The sequence below is a fragment of the Salmo salar genome, chromosome 02 (assembly GCF_965601325.2).
Source record: "Salmo salar chromosome 02, fSalSal1, whole genome shotgun sequence".
In the NCBI taxonomy this organism is placed as follows: Eukaryota; Metazoa; Chordata; class Actinopteri; order Salmoniformes; family Salmonidae; genus Salmo; species Salmo salar.
This window is the reverse complement of record NC_138292.1, coordinates 62,487,501-62,493,327: the sequence shown is the minus strand read 5'-3', so window position 1 is coordinate 62,493,327 and position 5,827 is coordinate 62,487,501.

Below are 5,827 nucleotides of genomic sequence, written 5' to 3'. Positions count from 1 at the left end.
CCCCACTGTGGAAAGGGGAGACTGTCATGTACACGAATGTCACGGGACTCAGATGAAGGTCAGCCATACAAATTAATCAAGGTGTGGAGGTAGTTTTGTGTCAACAAAAATACGGAGTTAAATAGGTGTCCAAAATATATATATATATTTCCTGAACTTTCTTATATCTCCTAGATAGACACTTCAAAACCTTATTCCTTTCAATAATTTTTTTGACTGTCTTTTTTTGGCCATTTATGAATGTGTTATTCAATGCGTTTCTATAGTAGTAAAGGCCAATTATTTTCTTTATCAAATAACTGTCCTATATCTTTTTTTCTTATACCTAAAGGGTTCCTAAAATTCTAAATCAAATAGCTACATGATCCATGGTATGACCATCTTAAACCCCCCCAAACAGCTTAGACTTTTAGACATTTTAATGTCCTGGCAGGTACAGGACTACAGAAGGCCTGGTACGTTAGGGCCAGTCTCAGTCAGTGTCAGAACGTTACATCAGTCAATGTTGTGAAAGTGTTGAGAAGAAGACGATAAGGTGAGGAGTGCTGAGGCAGAGAGTTAGCATGGCCTCAGGCCCTGGAGGAGACAAAGCTGCTGAGCACAGCACCCAGCCGCTCCACAGCCCCGGTAGGTAGCACATAAAAAAACGTTCATTTCCCTTGAAAACGCACATATACACACAGCACTATCTCAGATGAGTAGTTTAACTAGAGTATGTTGAGACTGATTTTAACACGTTCGTAAACTGACATTGGGATGTATTGATGTATTTGACCATGCAGTTCTTTGTCAATTTTATAGGAAATGAACTAGTCTACATTTAACTCTGAGAATGTTCAAATAAATATGTTGGTGTCCATAGGAGTCTCACTAATCCAGTGTTAAATCAACTTTCGAGTGTTGAAAGAATAACCCTGTCTTCAAAGCTACATTTTCAACCCATTTTTTCAATTAAGAGTACATTTGACACTGTACTTACTATGCTTTTGTAAGACAAGGGCAACTTGTAGCCAATGAGATGTGAGAACACAGAGGGCATATTAATTCATTCATATAGCTCTTCTATAGGTCTTCCCTCTGTATGTGATAAAGATGCTAATATTAAGTCATTTGTTAGTGCCGCATCAGCGGTTTGACTTTTCAGAGAGCTGCTTGACAGGGCTAGCCCTTGGGCACCCACTTAAAAAAATACCTCCAATTTGCAATTCATACACATCGGGGGAAATGTTTAATTCCATGGCCGTTATTCCACTCAGTTCATTAATTAAAGAAAAAACTGTGCTACTATTGTCTCCTCTCTGCTATTCCTCCCGCCATCTTTTTTTGATGAGCTTTCTTCAGGAGTAATTGAGTCTGTTAATTAGACTGAATTAGACTCAAATTATTCGAACGAGGCCCAGAGCCGGGAGCCGAGAGAGAACACCATATTTCAAACAGAGCTGCTCCGCTCAGTTTTACCAGAACAGAAAACCCCCCTCTAACTCCACTTTGATGTCTCCAACTGTCGAGGCTACACTGGAAATAGATTAAATATCAGTGGGCTCCAGCAGCTAATTCCATCGTTTTGCTCACTGGGAGAGGTCTCCTTTGACGTTTTTGTTCTTTTTTTTTTGGTTCCCGCCTTTTTACAGACTTGTACTGCAGTTAAATTCAACCATTTCATTTCATTTTAGGCCTACCATGGAACTATTTATTTATTTCGTTTTTTTTTTACTCCAGCTCACTCTTTATGTTATATTAAAGGGGATGAGCATCCATCTTGTTTATGCCTCCTCTTACTCATTGGCAGTCCTTTGCTATATCACATTTTTATGGCCTTTGCCTTTAAGCTGCTATTTATCAAAGCTAGCCTTGGTTTTAAAGATATGAAATGAATCCTTTTTTTTGTGGAGATATGCAAAAACTCTACACACACACGCACACACACGCGCACGCGCACACGCACACACACACACACACACACACACACACACACACACACACACACACACACACACACACACACACACACACACACACACACACACACACACTTCAGGGCCTAGTGGAGGAGGCCTATTATTTCCATGTGGAATGTTAACACCTGTCACCAGGAGGTATGTGCAGGTATAAACCTTGAAACCCGTTCACACCCGTCCGGCACCCTGACAAGGAGTAAGGTTTGAGCTCGTGTTGCTATTGATTTTAGACACCTTGGATTAGAAGAGGCTGAAAAGAATGCATTTCTCATTTGACTCTTTCCCCTCTCTCTCTCATTCTCTCTGTCTCTCTTTCTTTTCCTACTTGTGCCCCTTGCTTTTCTCTCTCTCTCTCTCTCGTGCACACACTCACGCAAATACACACACACTTCCTCATTGCCTGACGAGTGATCTAACCCTTAACAATGTCTGAATAATTTAATGCTGGCATTGTTCTCCTCCACAGCTCTTCTAGTCAAGCTAGCCAAAAGAGAGAGAAACAGAGAGAGAGAGAGAGAGAGAGGCAGTAATGACTCTAGGTTTAGTGGCACCATGGTGGCACACAGGCATGGGGAATGGAGATCAGTGGAGGCTGGTGGGAGGAGCTATAGGAGGACAGGCTCATTGTAATGGCTGGAATGGAATGTATGTAACCGAGTCAAACGTGGTTTGATACCGTTTGATACCGTTTGATACCGTTCCATTTCTTACATTCCAGCCATTACAATGAGCCTGTCCTCCTATAGCTCCTCCCACCAGCCTCCACTTGTGGATATGTCTTCCATGTAAATGTCTTCCATTTTGACATTACTGATGCAGATGTTCAGTAAAACAAGCCTACACTGGAGCCTTGAGCCTCTCTTTCTCCTCCCCATCTCGCTCTCTCACTCTCTGACAGCCTGCCGCTAAATTTGCCATGATGAATGGTTGACGTCCATGCCAACCATAAGGAGAGAGAGAGAGAGAGAGACAGAGAGCGAGAGAGAGGTTCCAGACCAAGGTGTTAATGGTGGTTCCCAGACTGTAGCATGAAAATCCCCTTTAGCTGCTCTCATAAATATGGTAAAGAGATTAAATAAGCTTTATCAATCATGACGTTAGAAATATTAGCTTGTGTGTGTGTGTGTGTGTGTGTGTGTGTGTGTGTGTGTGTGTGTGTGTGTGTGTTTGTGCTGAGTCTGCTGCACGTGTGTGTGTGTGTGTGTGTGTGTGTGTGTGTGCGTGTGCGCGTGTGTGTGTGTGTGTGTGTGTGTGTGTGTGTGTGTGTGTGTGTGTGTGTGTGTGTGTGTGTGTGTGTGTGTGTGTGTGTGTGTGTGTGTGTGTGTGTGTGTGTGTGTGTGTGTGTGTGTGTGAGTACATTAGCATGGCAACATGCATTGACATCATTCTTCACCACAATAACATGCAGAGGGACTTTTCTCTAGTAATGTTCTTCGACGTAAAGTCTTCCTACTAACGTGTTATTTTGATTATATTACCCTAATGATCCAAGTAGGGGGCATTATTTTCCATGTGCTCTGTAATGTATAGGGGTGTTTAGTATGTATTGTATGCAAGGGCAAGTGATGGTATGTGGTATCACATATCTCATCCACACTATATTCTCATATATTAAGAAGATATACTGTATATAATAATATATTTTTTTATGGTTCTGACCTCATCTATAGTGCAAACCAGCAAACACTCTGGGCCTGATGGGCCTTATAACTAGGGCTCAGAGTTTTTCCTAGTCCAGTCACATGTTCAGGAAAAACTCCCTGCTTTAGGCCTTGTCATGTTTACTTATAGTAAGAGTGGACATATCGACTATATCATCGCAGTTTCACTAGATTTAAAGACCACAACATGTTTACATATTTAGTTTCCCTCACCATTCTGTCCGAGTATTCCCCAGTGTTCAAGGGTAAAACTGTCATAACCGATGAGAAGGCTCGTAAAACCTGGCCAACGATTTCTCAGCAGCATGGTTGTGTTCTCAGTTCAGAAGCTGCCTGGGTATTATATATTACATAGAAATGCCCACGTCATATCTTTCACGGTGGCGGTACAGATATAGTGTATAGGAAGCCGGTTAGTTTATCCTCCACTTGTGTATTACTGTTTGAATGTCTCTAACTTGGACTGGCGACGACAGTTTATCAGTCAAAGTAATCCACAATACCTCTACGTCTGTAGAGCGAAGGGGGTAATTCAATATTCCTATATGATTCAAAGGCGAAATGAAAAATAGATTTATTTTGACACCCGTGGCAAGGGACATTAATATGGCTTGAGTCGGAAGGAAATCTGGAAGAAAATCTGTTTTGAGCATCGGCCTTTCTCTCGTCATTCATTCTGATATTAAATTGTTGTTTACCAGTGAAAGAGAAATGGGAAGTTCGTACACATGTAAATTGGGGACAGTAAAGATATAAACAGTCAGTTATGTGTTACATCCTGGTATTTTCTGTTGGGTTCCATCAAAATAAACTTGTTTAAACAGTCCTATATCATCTCAGCTTTAGTTTCATCCATTTACACCTTCAAATAACGAGAGGTAGATGTCTTAAATACGGTGGCAGTTGACTTGCTTTGGGGCCGAACCACATGGCACAAAGCAAGCTAACTTCTATCCTGAGCCTTTGGTTTCTAACCGTGCGTTTAATAATGGCCTTTACACGAAATGTACAACCTACTAGAGTTAAATAGCAGATCATAATATATTATCTCATGACATCTAAGTCTGATTGACTTATAATATATAGACAAACGAGTGAACTTGCCAATTGGTTTGTTTTCTAAGATACAACACAATCCCACAGCCTGCTGAGGTTAAGGTTCATCATCTATCATCACCCGTACTATCTCATGACCACCTAGCTCTACCAGCCCTATAATCTCCAGACAGACCAGCATGATCCTGGTGGTGTTATTCTGTGCTATTTGTCCTGCGTGGACCTTTGGCCTTCTCTTTGTTTTTGCACCACCTCCTCCGGGCCGTGATCCCTCACATGTGGCCCAGGCGGGCGTGTTAGCCCTGGAATCCCTCCGCCTCGACCTCTGACCCCGGGCTAATCCCTCGCCCCAACACAGGGCGTGATCATAAACATGAGTGGCAGCTCCGGACGCAACGGTGAGGTGTGTGTGTTCGTGTGTGTTTATGTGTGTGTCCTTGCGCGTGTGTTTTCATCTCCCCATCTGTGTACTCATCTTTGAGCCAGATATGTTAAAAAGCGCTATATCAATATCAATAGCCATTATGTAATGATATATGTGATAAACGATGCGTGGCTTTATTCCAGAATCAAAATAACCACTGGAGGACAGGATTCATCCAGAGAATGACGTCTCATGCATACCGACACACATTGGCATTGGCGCATTAGGCTTCTCCATCACTTCAGAACGTGTATTCCTGACACTTTTCCTCGGTGGCACCTCCAAGGTTTACGAGGCGGGTCACGGGAATGTTCATCCCATGTTACTGACCTTGTCCCCATCACGCTCCCCTACACACAGGGAGACGCTAACAGAATGCTACGCTATAGCGAAAACGCTGCACCTGTTCCACTATGCACAAATGCGCTAGCACAGATTAGCTTCTTTTTTTTAATGTAACTTGTGGCTAATGGTTTCCTGTTTCTCTGAACCAGCGGGCCAAATGTTAGCACAACAGCAGTAGAATTGGGTAATATGAAGGCATTGATGTGGTTGGGAAAGACAGCCTCATCTGTGTTAAACATACACATACACACACACACACACACACACACACACACACACACACACACAGAACCCAGTGTGTCAGTGCTCAGGTGTAACAGTATATTCATCTGAGTGTTGGAGGTCCTCTCCACTCAGCAGCTGATGCAACACAGAGTCCATCA